The sequence below is a fragment of the Scyliorhinus canicula genome, unplaced genomic scaffold (genome assembly GCF_902713615.1).
Source record: "Scyliorhinus canicula unplaced genomic scaffold, sScyCan1.1, whole genome shotgun sequence".
In the NCBI taxonomy this organism is placed as follows: Eukaryota; Metazoa; Chordata; class Chondrichthyes; order Carcharhiniformes; family Scyliorhinidae; genus Scyliorhinus; species Scyliorhinus canicula.
The window spans coordinates 84237-101038 of NW_024055891.1; positions in this window are offsets into that span (position 1 = coordinate 84237).

Sequence of the window (16802 nt, forward strand, 5' to 3'; positions counted from 1 at the left end):
TCGTCTTGCGCGCTGGTGCACGTGCCGCGGGACAGGGCATCTGGAGGCTCGTTGAACTTCCCCGGTCGGTATATTTTTTTAAAATAAATTTAGATTACCCAATTATTTTTTCTATTAAGGGGCAATTTAGAGTGGCCAATCCACCTACTCTGCACATTTTTGGGTTGTGGGGGCGAAACCCACGCAGACACGGGGAGAATGTGCAAACTCCACACAGACAGTGACCCAGAGCCGGGATCGAACCTGGGACCTCAGCGCCGTGAGGCGGTTGTGCTAACCACTAGGCCACCGTGCTGCCCTTCCCCGGTCGGTATATGATATCGTACTTGTAGGTGGAGAGTTCGATCCTCCACCGTAGGATCTTATCACTTTTAATTTTGCCCCTTTGTGAGTTGTGAAACATAAAGGCAACCGATCTTTGGTCAATGATGAGGGTAGTGCGAGGTACCTGCGAGGTAGTGCCTCCAGTGACGTATAGCTTCCACGATGGCTTGTGCTTCCTTTTCGACCGAGTAGTGTCGAAGTTCCGAAGAGGAGAGGGTTCGGGAGAAAAAGGCCACTGGTCTCCCTGCCTGATTCAGTGTGGCTGCGAGAGCTACCTCTGAGGCATCACTCTCTACCTGGAAAGGGATGGATTCATCCACCGCCCGCATGGCTGCTTTGGCGATGTCCTCCTTGATACGAGTGAAGGCCTGACGAGCCTCATCCGATAGAGGAAAGAGTGTGGCCTTAAATAGTGGGTGGGCTTTGTCCGCATACTGAGGGACCCACTGGGCATATTATGAGAAAAACCCCAGGCACCTTTTGAGGGCCCTGGGACAATGAGAGCGAGGGAGTTGCAATGAGGGACCCGGAGCTGGTCCGGGTCGGGGCCCAGGACTCCGTTTTCCATGACACCGAGACCCCATTCGTGACGCCAAAGGGAACCCGGAGGAAGTGGAAGAGGTGGCTGTCGGCCTCAAACGCCATGAAGTGGCGGTCCTCCGGGCGGATTGGGAGCTGGTGGTATACAGACTTCAGATCCACGGTGGAGAAGATGCGATAGTGGGCGATCTGATTCACCTTGTCTGCAATCCTGAGGAAGGGGTACGTATCAAGGAGCGTGAACTGATTAATGGTTTGGCTTTTGTCCACTACCATCGGAATTTCCCCCCGGTCTTGATGACCACCACCTGAGCTCTCCAGGGGCTATAACTGGCCTCTATGATCCCCTCACGTAGAAGCCTATGGACCTCGGTTCTGATAAACACCCTGTCCTGCAGGCTGTATCGCCTGCTGCGAGTGGCTACGGGTTTGCAGTCCGGCGTGAGATTGGCAAAGAGTGGAGGGGGGGTCGATTTTTAGTGTAGCGAGGCTGCCGATAGTGAGCAGGGGCAAGGGCCCGCCGAAGCTGAGTGTGAGGCTTTTCAGGTTGCACTGGAAATTGAGTCCCAGTAGGAGTGGGGCGCAGAGTTCAGGGAGCACGTACAGCTGGAAGTTCGAGTAGCTAGTGCCCTGGATCTTTAGGGTCGCGACGGTGCACCCTTGGAGGTGAACAGAGTGAGAGCCCGAAGCGAGGGACATAGTTTGCCGTGCAGGGAAGATAGGGAGCGAACAGCGTCTTACCAGATCTGGGTGTACAAAGCTCTCGGTGCTCCCGGTGTCGAAGAGGCATGGTGTCCTTTACCCGTTGATTTGAACGGTCATCATAGAGTTGCGGAGGTGTTTCGGACGTGACTGGTCCAACGTCACCGCGCTGAGTTGTCGGGTAGTCGACGGCTCAATCAGCTGTGCTGGAGTGGCCCCGTGATGACTGCCCTCTGAATTCGTAGTTTTCGAGGCGATTTTCTGAGTTGGAAGAGGAAGGATCCCAAGATGGCCGCCCCGTGGATCGCATGTGGTGGGCAGCGAGGAAGATGGCGCCAAGATGGCGGCCCCCATGAGTCGCACGTGTCGTTTGGGGGTGGAGTCGGAGTACAGGCCGCAGTATTCCGGGGCCTGCGGGCCTGTGGAGTTTGAAAACGAGTGCTCTGGGCTGCGGGAGAGTTAGGAGATGGGGCCTGCTTTGTCAGGCAGACCTGGGCATAGTGACCCCTGCGGCCGCAGCTGCTGCAGGTCACGTTACGGGCCGGGCAGTACTGCCGCGGGTGCTGGGGCTGTCCGCAGAAATGGCACACTGGAGCTGCGTGATGGGTGGGTGGCCGCACGGCGCAGACCTGGGGGAGTCGCCTGTCGCTAGCCCACGATGGGGTCGCTTGGTCCGCGGGGAACGAGGTGAGGCTGCGGAACGAGACCTCCATGGTGGTAGCCAATTCTACCGTGTCCTCTAGATTCTGGGCCCCTTTTTCGAGCAACCGCTGGCGCACATAGTTTGACCTGAGCCCTGCCAAGTACACATCTCTGACGGCGTGCTCCATGTGCTGTTTGGCTGATACAGCCTAGTAATTACAGTCCCGAGCTAAAGTCTTTCATTTCCGCAGGAATTCGTCCAATTACTCCGCGAGGCGCTGGCGGCGGGTCGTAAAAATATGGCGCGCTAGACCTCGTTGATGGGCCTCAGGTACATTCGATCTAGCATGGCAAGGGCTCCCGTATACGAGTTGGTACTATTGAGTTGAGTAGAGATACGGTGGCTCACCCTTGCGTGCAGTAGACTGAGTTTCTCTCCTCTGTAGTTTCTGGAGTACTTGATTCAGCCAGGTAGACCTTAAAACATCTGAGCCAGTGTTGAAAGATTTCTCTTGCCTCTGCAGCCTGCGGGTCGAGTTCCAGTCGATCAGGTTTGAGGGCTGATTCCATAGTCATTTTCTTCAAGTTTCCAAAACTATTAAATTGATGTGACCATCAATTCACAAGACACGTGGTTGGAAGCGAACAGTGGTTTTAATAGTCTTACAACAGAGCCTGCCTGCGACGAGATGAACTGGCAGGCAGGCTCACGACTGCAAACCTATATACTTCCGGTTAGTGGGAGGAGCCATGGGCGGAACCATGGGCGGAGCCCAGTACAAACTCATCATCTCCCCCTACAGGCAGAGCCGCGCAATTGCTCATATGCCGAGCTTACATAGATACAACACATCATATAACGACAGTGTGAATTACGAGGAGTGTGATTACCACACTCTGTGACCTCATTTTACAGGGCATGACGGAGGATTTTCAGACAGGAAACACAAACCAAACACAAACATTAAGATCTGACAGTGTTACTTAATTGATCAGGACCTGAATATCCTTAGACTATGAATGTGGAATGAAAAATGTTTGTTCTGTTTGTGGGAAAATATTTCAAACATCAGTGTGACTGGAAAAGCACTGAGACACAAACGCACCCTAGTGAGTCTGTTCCAGTGAACTGACTGCGGAAAGAGCTTTAACCAGTTGCAGCCTGAAAAAACACACCACTCACTAAGGGGAGAAACCATACACGTGTTCTGTGTGAGGACCAAGCTTCACTTGATTGTCTAAAGAGGAAACGGACAAAGACACTGACTCCATGGAGATACTGTGGAAATGTGGAGATTGTGGAAGTTGGATGTTCAACAGTTTAGTGAGAATCGGGTCAAAGGAGCAAAGGGTAAGTCTTACAGACAAGGTGAGCTCTGAGAGGGCATGATGGGAGACAGCAGGAAAAGAGGAGAAAGATGTGAGTTCAGAATTTGGACAAGAAAGCTCTTCGAGGCAGTTTTACTGCGTGGTTGAGTGGAAGAAGAGCTGTAGAAGTTGCTGATCGGATTGTTTCAATGGGTGGGGTGTTCCAGACCTTCCTGCTGGCTGGATCTTCCAGTCCCACAGATCGCTCGGTCTGCTGTTCCGGTTCATTGGTTGTCTCATTGGGTTCACTGTGGGTCTCTTGGGGTCTGTGGAAGAACACCCTGAGACTCATTCGTCTGATGAATTCCCTGGAGTGGAGAAACTCGGATATAATTTTCACAGCCTTGAACACATCATCAATGAAGACGAACATCTTGTCAAAGGTATCCCCACACCCCCACTACTTGCCTTCAAACAACCGGGCAACCTCAAACACCATTGTTTGCAGCAAACTATCCACCCTTCAGGAGAACAGCAACCACGACACCACACAACCCTGCCATGGCAACCTCTGCAAGATGTGCCAGATCGACATGGGTACCACCATTACACGTGAGATCACCACCCACCAGGAACGTGGTACATACGCGTGCGACTCGGCCAACGTTGTCTACTTCATATTCTGCAGGAAAGGATGTCCCGAGGCATGGTACATTGGCGAGACCATGCGACAATGGATGGACTGACATTGCGCGACAAGCACGAGGCAGGAATGTTCCCTTCCAGATGGGAACACTTCCGTCAGTCAAGCGCATTCAGCCTCTGATCTCCGGGTTAATGTTCTCCAAGGCAGCCTTTAGGACGCACGACAACGCAGAATCATCGAGCAGAAACTGATAGCCACATTCCGCACACGAGTACGGCCTCAACCAGGACCTTGGATTCATGTTGCATTACATTCAGCCCCCCACCATCTGCCTGGGCTTGCAAAATCCTACAAACTGGCTTGGCATGAGACTATTCACACCTCCTTAACCTGTGATTATCCATCTCTCCTGTCGCACCATCTGGACCTTTAAAGACTTAATTACCTGCAAAGACTCGCATTCAAAGTACCATCTCGCATCATTGAATTTTTCTATGTATGTGTTTGTGGAATCCACCTCTTCATTAACCTGAGGAAGGAGCTGTGCTCCGTAAGCTAGGGATTCAAAACAAACTTGTTGGACTTTAACCTGGTGTTATAAGACTTCTTATTGTGCCCACCCCAGTCCACATCATAAATGAGAAGCATTTAATGCTTCAGCCAGTTTCAAACCAGGCACCTTTAATACGTTAGGTGAATGTGGTAAATGCTACACTACAGAAACATCTGGAAGCACAGTATCCAATGGCCCTGTGCAACATTCAACTGCAGAGTCTTGCTGCAGCTTTCAATGGTTCGGCTGGGAGGCCACGTCCCTGATTACATGAAGACAGCTGTTCCTTTAAATCAGATGTCTCAACTTGTAAGACCATAAGATTTAGAACTTATATTGAACTTTAGCATTTGTTCAGCATTGTGGATAGCACAATAGCTTCACAGCTCCAGGGTCCCAGGTTCGATTCTGGCTTGGGTCACTGTCTGTGCGGAGTCTGCACATCCTCCCCGTGTGTGCGTGGGTTTCCTCCGGGTGCTCCGGTTTCCTCCCCCAGTCCAAAGATGTGCAAGTTAGGTGGATTGGACATGATAAATTGCCCTTAGTGTCAAAAATTGCCCTTAGTGTTGGGTGGGGTTGCTCGGTTGTGGGGATAGAGTGGAGGTGTTAACCTTGGGCAGGGTGCTCTTTCCAGGAGCCGGTGCAGACTCGATGGGCCGAATGGCCTCCTTCTGCACTGTAAATTCTATTTTTTAATTTTTAAAAAAATCTCTAACGGAACAATGCTGTTCAATCGTTAATGCATCACAGGGCAGCACGGTGGCGCAGTGGGTTAGCATTGCTGTCTCACGGCGCCGAGGTCCCAGGTTCAATCCCGGCTCTGGATCACTGTTTGTGTGGAGTTTGCACATTCTCCCCGTTTTTGCATGGCTTTCGCCCCCACAACCCAAAGATGTGCAGATTAGGTGGATTGGACACGCTAAATTGCCCTTTAATTGTAAAAAATGAATTGGGTACTCTAAATGTATTTTTTTTAAAGGCATTAATGCATTATTCTTATCTTCCAACAGAAAATTTCCACCAATTTTACTCATTATGTTTCTTTATTCCATGTTGAACCTCAATATATTTATTTGTTATACATGACTTCATTTTGAATTGAATAGCTCTTGAGTCTTCACTCTTAATAACTCTGAAATATACACCATTGAATTCATTGCAAACATGACTGACCAAGAAAAGAAAGTGTTTCACTGGGTCACAGAAATCCCATGAATCTTTGTTCAGTTTGATCATAGTCAGCTTTTAAACAAAGTGAAATATCGTTAAATGGAACAGAATTGAGAATTATGTGTTGCTTATATTTGACCCCTCTGTGTTTTGGTGGGAAACATTCTGCAGCCTAAGTCCCGTTCATGTTAACGAAAGGAGGGGTGACAGCAAATCCGCTCTGAGCCTGGATTTCCTCATCTCCCTGAGTGGCTTTTCCTGTTTCTCCATCATTAAGGCTAAATTTTTCAAAAAAGTGGTTCAGTTAAATCTCTAATTTCCTCCAATTCAGTTCTGTCTAGATGAGCACACATTACCATTAGATATGTTTCGGATGGTGATTAAAATGTCAATAAATTATTTAGTGAACTGAGCAAACTGCCAAGATCCGCACTTTGTTTTTTCATGTATGGAATGATCTGTCTGGACTGTAGAACAATACCTTTCACTGTACCTCATTAATAAATCAAATCCAATCAAAGAGACAGTTTCTTACTTATCTTCAAATTGAAAAGTGTCTTCTTAAAACTTATTTATTCATGGGAGGTGGGCGTCACTGGCTGGACCAGCATTTACTGCTCATTCCAATTGCCTTTGAACTGCATGTCTTGTGAGGCTATTTCAGGGGGCACATTCAAGTCAACCACGACATTGCCGTGGATCTGGAGTCACATGTGGGCCAGGACACGTACGGAGAGCAGATTTCCTAAAGTAATTTGTGACCCAGACAGGTTTTTCAAACAATCATGAGACTTTTAATTTGAGACTTTTATTCAATTTCAATATCTTTCATAGGCAGATTCGATCCCAGATCCCCAGAGCATTAACCTGGGTCTCTGGATTACTAGCCCAGTAACAATACCATTACTCCACTGCCCAGCCCACACAGTCTTGGCAGAATATGATGTCTTGTAACTTCTCAAAATTATAAAGTAATTTATTTTTTCCATTTATTTTTTCAAACAAATTCTAATAGTTCTGCAGTTTCTGGAAACATTTTGGTTGATCGTGTTTATTTTGTAAAATAAAGATAGAGTCTTTGCAATATAACCTCATACACCAATTCACTAATGATAATCAATGTTCACTACTGAATAATCATTAGTTAATTTATTTTTGCCATGAAATCAATACATAGTTAATATAGAAAAGGTACAGAAGGTGAAGTGGCTGCAGGAAGCCACATGTTAGAGGTATAAAAAGGCTTCCTTGACCTTGTTACGAATAACAGTGATTACACTATGTAAAATCAATTTTTAAACTAAATGTGATTACATATGCGACTTACAGCTTCCTACATTACAGCAGTGAATATGTTTCAAAAGTACTCCATTGGCTTTAAAACACTTTAGGAGGTCCAGTGGTCATGAGAGGTTTTATAGAAATGTACATTTGTACTAATTGTCCACAAACTCAGATACATTACACTCGGTGTCCTCACCAAAATCATTGAGAAAGATTCAGTCTTAATGTTGTGTAATAACCACAGCGCTGATACCATTTTGCAGACTGTGAACCTCCAGATACACTATATCCACAATTATCGGTTGTAAAACACAGCGAGTTGTTGTGATTTGGTATGCACTGTCCATAAATGGTGCTGGAATCTCATTGGACTGTAACTTCCAAAAGGAAATTTGGTATAGTCTGAAAAAAACAATAGTCGAACTATGGGATTAAATGGGTCATGGTACAATGCTAGCATGGAACAAAAGGGCCAAATAGACTCCTCTGTGCTCCACGAGCCTTGTATACATGTAAAGCGAGTGGTAACGACCTGGAAGCTACACCTATGAGGGCAGGAGATGCAGAGATGACAGAAGGATTGCAATAGGAAATTGGACAGGCATTGAGAGAAATAAACCCACAGCGATTCGGGGATAGAACGGGGCAATGGACAGACTGGCTTCCTCCACAGGGAGCCGACATGGTCTCAAAGGGCTGAATGGCCCCATTCCCCACCCTCCAGATGCTGTGATCTCAGGAGAGAAATTCAGCTACTCCAGTCACTCCAACTAACTGGAATCTCTCATCTCTGGTGCCATTCTCGCAAATGTTCTCTACACCGTCTCTAAGAACTTCACATCTTTCCTAAGGTGTGGGGCCCATATATAGGGTTCCATTGCAGAGGGAGAGAATTGAAAAGCGGAGGAAATGTTCAACTGGGGTAAGACTACACCGGGAGGACTGTCAACATTGGTGATCTCCATTTAGAAAAAGGAAATAGAGGCACTGGATAATGTGCAACAAAAATTCATAATATGCAGAACTGAGAGCATTTAACACTCAGGAAAGGCCGGGGCTGCTTTTTTCGGGAAAAGAGAAGACTGATGGGTGACCTGCTGGAAATCTTTAACATTATGAAGAAGCTCAATAATCCAATAGGAATTTCAGTAGAAACCTCTTTACCCAGCGAGTGGTGAGAATGTGAAACTCGCTACCACAGCGAGTGGTTGAGGTGAACAGCATGAATACATTGAACGTAACGATAGATACATACATGACGGAAAAAGGAATAGAAGGAGATGCTGATGGGGAGATGTAGAGGGGTGGGTGGATGATCACGTGGAGCATAAATACTAACACAGACCATGGCTACCCTCAGCCAGTATGGGAATTTAACCTGTGCTGTTGGTGTCACTCAGCACAAACCAGCCATCCAGCCAACTGAGCTAACCAATCCCCGTGTAAATCTGTAATAATTCCTTAAATATTAGCGATTGCCTGCCTCCCACCATACTATTTAATGTACTTTTCCAGTGCACCTCAGATAACTTGCCCCTCATACCCTAATAAATTTCTTCTGTGAGAAGCACTGAGATAAATTAAAGAAAAGAACCATGTAACCACCACAGCCCATTTTCATGGCAATGTGGCATGATGTTTGGAGTTTCCAAACAGAAATGGTAATGAAACATCTTGTGGTAATGAAACCTCCAAACACCCTTTCATTCTTTGATCCTTGTGAAATGTGAAACCAGATATTCGCAAGAAGGCTCAGAGAGAATCAGCCCACTGGAGACGAAGCCGTGAGACCGGCCAGTCCAGCAGAAAGAAACCCTCTGACCATCCCCAATGACCAACAGAATGAACAAAATGTAGTCCTGGATGTAATTGAGAACAGAAACAATAACAGCAGAATCCAATCCCTGTAATCAGTTGTGAACTTGTTGGTGTCTCAGAAAGTGCGATGAATTACAAAATCCCTTTGCACATTGAGAGCAGGTGAACGGCCCCTCCCCAGTATGGGTTCCCTGCAGATGGCATAACCGAGTTAATTGAGCAAATAGACATAAACGGGTGCAATATAATCGGGATTATTGAGACATGCCTGCATGGTGATCAGGGATGGGAATTGAATATATTCAGTATTTAGGAAGGACAGACAAAAAGGAAGTGGCAATGCTGGTTAAAGAGGAAATTAATGCAATAGTGAGGAAGGATATTAGCTCCGACAATGTGGAATCTGTATGGGTAAAGCTGAGAATCAGCAAGGGGCAAAACAAAAATAATGGGCATCGTATATCGACCCCCAAACTGCAGTGGTGATGTTGGGATTAGCACAAACAGGAAATTAGGCTGATTGTAAAAATTTCTATAGGTATGTGAAGAGAAAATGATTGATGAAGATAAATGCATCTTCCTTACAGTCAGAAATAAGGGAATGTATACTAGGGGACAAAGAAACGGCTAGGTAAATAAATACATAATTTGGTTCTGTCTTCACAAATGAGGGCACATATCAGATACCAGAAATGTGGGGGAACGCAGGATTACTGAGAGGGAGATCAATATTAGTAAAGAAATGGTGTTGGGAAAATTGATGGGATTGGAGGCTAATAAATCTCCAGGGCCTCAAAATCTGCATCCCAAAGTACTTAAGGATGTGGCTCCAGAAATAGTGGATGCATTGGTGTCATCTTCCAGGATTCTATACTCTGGAACAATTCCTGCAGATTGGAGGGTGGATTATGTAACTCCACTATTTAAAAAGGGATCTAGAGAGAAAACGGAATTATAGACCAGTAAGCCTGACATCGGCAGTGGGGAAATATCAAGAATTCTTTGTCAAAGATTTTATAGCAAAGCACTTAGAAACCAGTGGCAGGATCAGACAGTCAGCATGGATTGATGAAGGGGAAATCATGCTTGACAAATCTACTGGAATTCTTCGGGGTGTAACTGGTAGAGTTGATGAGGGGCAGCCAGTGGATGTGGTATATTTGGACTTTCAGATGGCTTTTGACCAAAGTCCCGCATAAGATATTAGAACATAGAACAGAACAGCACAGAACAGGCCCTTCGGTCCTCGATGTTGTGCTGAGCAATGATCACCCTACTCAAACCCACGTATCCACCCTATACCCGTAACCCAACAACCCTCCCCCCCTTAACCTTACTTTTTTTTTAGGACACTACGGGCAATTTAGCATGGCCAATCCACCTAACCCGCCCATCTTTGGACTGTGGGAGGAAACCGGAGCACCCGGAGGAAACCCACGCACACACGGGGAGGACGTGCAGACTCCACACAGACAGTGACCCAGCCGGGAATCGAACCTGGGACCCTGGAGCTGTGAAGCATTTATGCTAACCACCATGCTACCGTGCTGCCCCATTATTGTGTAAAATTAAAGCACATGGGATTAGGGGCAGTATATTGAGATGGATAGAAAACTGGTTGGCAGGCAGGAAACAAAGAGTAGGAATTAATGGTATTTTTCAAATTGGCAGGCAGTGACTAGTGGGGTACCGCAGGGATCCCTCCTGGAAGCCCAGTATTCACAAGATATATTGATGATTAAAAAACTTTTTTTTTTTAAAGTAACCAATTCCTATTTTCCAATTAAGGGGCAATTTAGTGTGGCCAATTCACCTACCCTGCACATCTTTGGGTTGTGAGGGTGGGACCCCTGGAGACAGGGGGAGAACTTGTCTCCACACAGTGACCCGGGGCAGGTTTGAACACTGGTCCTCAGCACCGTGAGGCAGCTGTGCTAAACACTGTGTCACTCTATATATTAATGATTTAGATGAGGGAACAAAAAGCAATATCTCCAAATTTGCAGATGACACAAAGCTGGGTGGAGGGTGAGCTGAGAGGAGGATGCAAAGATGCTTCAGTGTGATTTGGACAAGTTGAGTGAGAGGGCAAATGAATGTCAGATGCAGTATAATTTGCAGAAATGCGAGGTTGTCCACTTTGGGATCAAAAATGAGAAGGCAGACTATTAGCTGAATGGCCATAGATTAGGAGAGGGGACTATGCAATGAGACCTGGGTATCCTCATACACCAGTCACTGAAGGTAAGCATGCAGCTACAGCAGGCGGTAAAGAAGGCAAATGGTATGCTAGCAGATTTGAGTACAGGAGCAGAGTTATCTTGCTGCAATTATACTCATTATACTCATAGAATTATTCTGAGATAGGGTCTATGCACATTTGGAAATGAATGATCTTATTAGTGCCAGACAGCATGGTTTTGTACGAGGGATGTCATGTCTCACTAATTTGATTGAATTATTTGAAGAGGTGACAAAAATGATTGATGAGGGAAGGCCTCTGTATGTTGTCTACGTGGACTTCAGTAAAGCATTTGATAAGGTCCCTCATGGCAGGCTGGTGCAAAAGATTAGATCACCTGGGGTCAGGGGTGAACTAGCCGGATGGATCCAGAACTGGCTTGCCCACAGAAGACAGAGGGTAGCAGTGGAAGGGTGCTTTTCCAAATGGAGGTCTGTAATTAGTGGATTCCTCAGGGATCAGTTCTGGGACCTCTGTTCTTTGTAATATATATAAATGACTTGGAAGAAAACATAGCAGATCTGATCAGCAAGTTTGCGGATGATACTAAGATTGCAGGAGTTGCGGACAGTGGTGAAGATTGTCAGAGAATACAACAGGATATAGATAGGCTGCAAAATTGGGCAGAGAAATGGCAGATGGAATTTAACCCGGACAAATGCTAGGTGATGCATTTTGGTAGATCCAATGCAGGTGGGAGCTATAAAATAAATGGCAAAACCATCAGGAGCAGTGATACCGAGAGATCTGGGCGTGCAGGTCCACAGATACGTAAAAGTGGCAGCACAGGTGGAAATGGTGGTGAAGAAAGCAGATAGCATGCTTGCCTTCATAGGACGGGGTATCGATTATAAAAGCTCGAAAATTATGTTACAATTACATAGAATCTTGGTTCGGCCACATTTGGAATACTGTGTCCCAATTCTGGTCACTGCACTACCAGAAGGACGTGGAGGCTTTGGGGAGAGTTCAGAAAAGGTTTACCAGGATGTTGCCTGGTATGGAGAGTATTAGCTATGAGGGAAGATTGAACAAACGGGATTGTTTTCCCTACAGAGACCTGATAAAAGTCTCTGAGGGGCGACCTGATAAAAGTTTATAAGATTTTTAGGGGTATAGATAGAGTGAACAATTGGAGGCTTTTTCCCAGTGCGGAAATGACAATTACAAGAGGGCACAAATTCAAAGTGAGGGGGAAAAAGGTTCAGTGGAGATGTGCGGGGGAAGCTTTTTACACAAAGGGTGGTGGTGGCTTGGAATGCACTGCCAAGTGAGGTGGTTGAGGCAGATATGTTAGCGACATTTAAGACTAATCTGGATAGGCACATGAACAGATGGGTTCTAGAAGGATGCAGGCGGTTGGTCTAGATAGGACACGTGACCAGTACAGGCTTGGAGGGCCGAAGGGACTGTTCCTGTGCTGTATTGTTCTTTGCTCTATGCAGGGCCTTGGTGAGGCTGTACCTGGAATAATGTGAGCAGTTTTGGTCTCCTTGTCTGAGGAAGGGAGTGCTCTAGAGGGAGTGCAGCGAAGGTTTACCAGACTGATTCCTGGGATGGTGGGACTGACATATGAGAGATTGAATTCGTTGGGAATGTTTTCGCTGGAGTTCAGAAGAATGGGGATCTTATAGAAACCTATAATATTCTAACAGGACTTGACAGGGTAGATGAAGGAAAGATTTTTGCGATGGTGGGAGTGTACAGAACCAGAGGTCGCAGTCTGAGGATACGGGGTGGACCATTTCGGACAGAGATCAGGAGAAATTTCTTCAACCAGAGAGTGGTGAGCATGTGGGATTTGTTACCATAGGAAATAGTTGAGGCCAATACATTGTATGTTTTCAGGAAGCAGTTAGATATAGCACTGAGGGCGAAGGGGATCAAAGGATATGGAGGGGAAATCGGGATTAAGCTGTTGAGTTGGATGATAAGCCATGATCATAATGAATGGCAGAGCAGGCGCAAAGGGCCAAATGGCCTCTTCCTGCTCCTATTTTTTATGTTTCTATGTAATCTCTTCCCACACTAAGAGCAGGTGAATGGTCTCTCCCCAGTGTGAACTCGCTGGTGTGTCTGCAGACTGGCTAACTGTGCGAATCCATTCCCACATAGGGAGCAGGCAAAGGGCTTCTCCCCAGTGTGAACTCGCTGATGTCTCTGCAGGATGGATGGATCAATAAATCCCTTCCCACACTGAGAGCAGGTGAATGGCTTCTCCCCAGTGTGAATTCGCTGGTGTGTCTGCAGGGTGGATAAATCACTGAATCTCTCCCCACATTGAGAGCAGGTGAATGACGTCTCCCCAATGTGAACTCGCTTATGGCTCCGCAGACTGGCTAACCAAGTGAATTCCTTCCCACACTGAGAGCAGGTGAATGGCTTTTCCCCAGTGTGAAGTCGCTGGTGTGTCTGCAGGATGGATAACGAAGTGAATCCCTTCCCACACTGCGAGCAGGTGAATGGCTTTTCCCCAGTGTGAATTCGCTGATGTGTCTGCAGGATAGATAACGAAGTGAATCCCTTCCCACACTGTGAGCAGGTGAATGGCTTTTCCCCAGTGTGAATTCGCTGATGTGTCTGCAGGATAGATAACGAAGTGAATCCCTTCCCACACTGAGAGCAGGTGAATGGTCTCTCCCCAGTGTGCACTTGCTGGTGTGTCTGCAGGCTGGATAACTGTGCGAATCCATTCCCACAGAGAGAGCAGGTGAACGGCTTCTCCCCAGTGTGAACTCGCTGATGTCTCTGCAGGATGGATGAATCAATAAATCCCTTTCCACACTTAGAGCAGGTAAATGGCCTCTCCCCTGTGTGCCTGCGTCGATGAATCTCCAGCCTCGATGGGAATCTGAATCCCTTCCCACAGTCCCCACAATTCCACGGTTTCTCCATGTTTTGGGTCTCGTGTCTCTCCAGATTGGACAATCAGTGGAAGCCTTGTCTATACACAGAACGTGTTCACTCTCTCTCCTCACTGTGGATGTTGTGATGATTTTTCAGGCCGTGTAACTGGTTAAAGCTCTTTCCACAGTCAGTTCACTGGAACACTCTCACTCGGGTGTGTGTTGTGTGGGTCTCGGTGCTTTTCCAGTCACACTGATGTTTCCACAGTCAGTTCACTGGAATACTCTCACTCGGGTGTGTGTTGTGTGGGTCTCGGTGCTTTTCCAGTCACACTGATGTTTCCACAGTCAGTTCACTGGAACTCTCTCACTCGGGTGTGTGTTGTGTGGGTCTCGGTGCTTTTCCAGTCACACTGATGTTTCCACAGTCAGTTCACTGGAACTCTCTCACGCGGGTGTGTGTTGTGTGGGTCTCGGTGCTTTTCCAGTCACGCTCACATTTAAAATCTTTTGAAGCCGACAGATCGGACAAACATTTCCCCTTCTCACCGATGATATTCAGATCAGAAGGAATCGAGTGAATTTGTCACATCGAAACATGATGTTTGAGATTCCTCCTCTTCCAATATCCTTTAAAAACAATTTACAAAAGTCATCATTGTTAGTACTGGATAGAAATTCAGAACAGACAATTCTAGTTCCTGTGGGACATTATTTCCTATCTCATTCTCCAAAAGCTATAAATCTCAATCCCACACACTCTCCCTCCATTCTCACTCTGCTGTATCTAATATCATCCTCCCAATTCTCCTGAAGGTGCTGATTCAGGCTGATTGACAGATCCAAGCTCAGCTCACTGCTTCCTGACCAGGACACAGAGATTATAATAGGAGCAAGAGTTGGCCATTCGGCCCACCGAGTCTGCTCAACCATTCAATGAGATCCTTGGCCGATCTACCTCAGCATCATTTTCCTACACGATCCCCATGTCCCTCGATATCTTCAATATCTAGAAACCTATCAATATTTTTCTTGAACATACTTGATGACTGAGGCTGCACATTCTTCTGGGGTAGAGAATTCCAAAGCATCACCACATTCTTGAGTGAAGAAATTCCTCCTCATCTCAGCTTTCTCTCTATTTTTCTACCTGTTCCCCATAACCCTTAACTCATTGTCAATAAAATATCTGTCAAACTTGTGCTTCAATATATTCAATGACCCAGATACAACTGGTCCCTGTGGAAGAGAAATCCAAAGACTAACAACCCTCTGAGGGAAGAGATGACTGGAAATATATAACGTAGCTACAGTCTTATATTACAGGACGAGAAATAATAATACATTTACTTTATTACAAATGGTAAATAATATATCTAACCTGTACCATGTAACAACACGAGACATATCTCTGTCCATTATTAATTTAATGTCCCCTGAAATGTCAGCCAGCTCCTGGGGGAACCCACCCCTTTAATTGTGAACATTACGAAAGAGACAATCCTTTTTTGAACTAAATTTAGAGTAATCAATTATTTTATTTTACCCTGCACATCTTTGGGTTTTGGGGGTGAGACCCACGCAGACACGGGGAGAATGTGCAAACTCCACACGGACAGTGACCCAGGGCCGGGATTCGAACCCGGGTCCTCAGAGTCATAGGCAGCAAAGGTAATCACTGTGCCGTGTGCCTCCCCAGAGAAACTAGAATTGTCTGTTCAAAATTTCTATCCTGGATTGACAGTGATTACTTTTTTTTTTAAATTACAAAAAAATTACATTTAGACTATCCAAGTCTTTTCTTCCCCCCGATTAAGGAGTAATTTTAGCTTGGCCAATTCACCTGCCCTGCACATCTTTTTGGATTGTGGGGGCCAGTCCAACACAGAGAGAATGTGCAAACTCCTTACAGACAGTGACCTGGGCCGAGATCAAACCCGGGTCCTCGGCTAACCACTGAGCCACCGTACCTGCCCCTAATGATGACTTTTATAAACTCCTTTTACAGGATATTACAAGGGCAGGATTTACAGATGGAAACTCAAATCAAACTTCATATCAAGATTTAACAGTCACTCCATTCATCGGGACCTGAATATCATTGGCCTATGAATGTGGAAGAAGAAATGTTTGTCTGTTCTGTCTGTAGGAAATAATTTTCAAGATCAGTGTGACTAAAAAACCCGTTATACACATGACTCGAGTGAGAGTGTTCCAGTGAACTGACTGTGGAAAGAGCTTTCACCTGTTACACAGTCTGAAAAAACATCACTCCATTCAGAGTGGGGAGAGACCGTAGACATGCTCTCTGTGGAGACAAGACTTCAACTGATCGTCAAACGTGTAAAGCAACAAGGACACCAGCAACATCCTGAAACCATGGAAATATGGGGACTGTGGGAAGGGATTCAGATCCCCATGTGAGCTGGAGACTGATCACCACAGTCATACCGGCGACAGACCATTCACCTGTTCTGAGTGTGGGAAGGGATTCACTCAGTTATCCTGGTGAGGATTTATCCTCGAGGTGGGCAATATCATCGTTCTTTTTCTTTTTGTTCTGAGAGGGGTTGCCCCACCAGAAGTGAGCTGGTGAATGAGAGTAAGATGGGGGCTGCAGTTGTTGAACCAGTTTTGGCTGGTTTTGTCTGGGTCGGGTCCTGGGGAGGGGGGGGGCGTTGGTTTCAATTTGTGTATCTGGGTGGGGCGTTGGCAGGAAATGGGGGT